The sequence below is a fragment of the Rhincodon typus genome, chromosome 45 (assembly GCF_021869965.1).
Source record: "Rhincodon typus isolate 14 chromosome 45, sRhiTyp1.1, whole genome shotgun sequence".
In the NCBI taxonomy this organism is placed as follows: Eukaryota; Metazoa; Chordata; class Chondrichthyes; order Orectolobiformes; family Rhincodontidae; genus Rhincodon; species Rhincodon typus.
In genome coordinates this window covers 384,560-385,808 of record NC_063376.1, presented here as the reverse complement: position 1 = coordinate 385,808, position 1,249 = coordinate 384,560, and the positions used below count along the sequence as shown (strand labels likewise).

Sequence of the window (1,249 nt, the reverse complement as noted above, 5' to 3'; positions counted from 1 at the left end):
CCCTTGCACAGCAGCCCCCCCAATGCTCCCATCAAATCAGTGGAGGTTTAAGTCACAATTCTGAAGATTCAGTCTGTGATCTGTGACAGCTAATTTTCCTTTGTTAGAGAAAAATCTGTTCCCTGATTCATTCTGCGAGAGCTGTGCCCACATGGGAAAAAGGCCAAGAGGAATAAAACATACCCCTCACACCTCACTGATCAATACCACCGCCTCCCACACAGCGAGAGAAACATGCTGGTGTCCCTGGGGACAAGGGAGGGTGAGGACAGAGATGGAGAATGGGGGAAGAGTGCAGAGGAAGAAGGGAAGGGAGTGGGGTAGGGGGTGGGATGGTAAGGGAAGTGGGGTAAGGGGTGGGATGGGAAGGGAAGTGGGGGGAGCGGGGGTGGGGGTGGGGGTGGGGGGAGCGGGGGTGGGGGGTGGGGATGAGCCCCCCCTACCTGCTCGCTCACAGACTGTCCCTGCCGGTCCCTCTGCCTCTTGCTCAGGCTCCGCTCTCTCTGCCGCGCCCCCACTTCCTGTTCCGCCTTTTATAGCATCAGCCCCACCCCCTTCCCTGGGCCCCGCCCCCTCCCGCTCCCAGGGACCGTCTGCATTTTCCTGTCTCTGTCAGGAGCGCAGTAAGGAAAGGAGCAGCCTTGGGGTAGGGCGGAAACGGTAACACTCTTCCTAGCCCCACTGCTTTTCAATCCCCCCACCCAGCCAGTTACACCTTAATAACATTGTTTAAAAATAAGGAGGTGCCTATTTAAGACAGAGATGAGGGAACATATTATTCTAACCCATTTCTGAAGAAGGGTCCAGACCCGAAACGTCAGCCTTCCTGCTCCTCTGATGCTGCTTGGCCTGCTGTGTTCATCCAGCTCTACACCTTGTTATCTCAGATACTCCAGCATCTGCAGTTCTGACTATCTCTGATATTATTTCTCTCAGAGGGATGTGAATCTTTGGAATTTTCCTTCCTCAAAAGACAGTGGATATAAAAATCTTCAAATATTTTAAGACAACAATGAAAGATTATCAGGGATATGCTGAAATGTAGAGGTTAAAGGCGGAACAGGCACGATGGGCCGAGTGATCTGCTCATATATCTTATCTGAACGTTTGTAACATCAGCTAAAAAACAGGGGGCTCAGAGTCCACACTTTCCCTCCTCTCAGCCCTTCTACCTCACTCCTCTACCTCTCCTGCTCTCTCCACCCTTCAGCCCCTTCTACCTCTCCTGCTCTCTCACCCTTTCAGCCCC

The 1,249-nt window shown here is 52.7% G+C and overlaps 1 protein-coding gene across 1 annotated transcript in view; it reads right to left on the bottom strand.

The window, feature by feature from the left end:
* LOC109923849 (beta-enolase) overlaps positions 1-524 on the bottom strand; it is a 9,541-nt gene extending 9,017 nt beyond the window's left edge. Inside the window, exon 1 of the mRNA XM_020523886.2 lies at positions 444-524. The gene's annotated coding sequence lies outside the window, so the exon portion shown is untranslated. The remainder of the gene's footprint in view (positions 1-443) is intronic.
* Between the last annotated feature and the right edge of the window lie 725 nt (positions 525-1,249).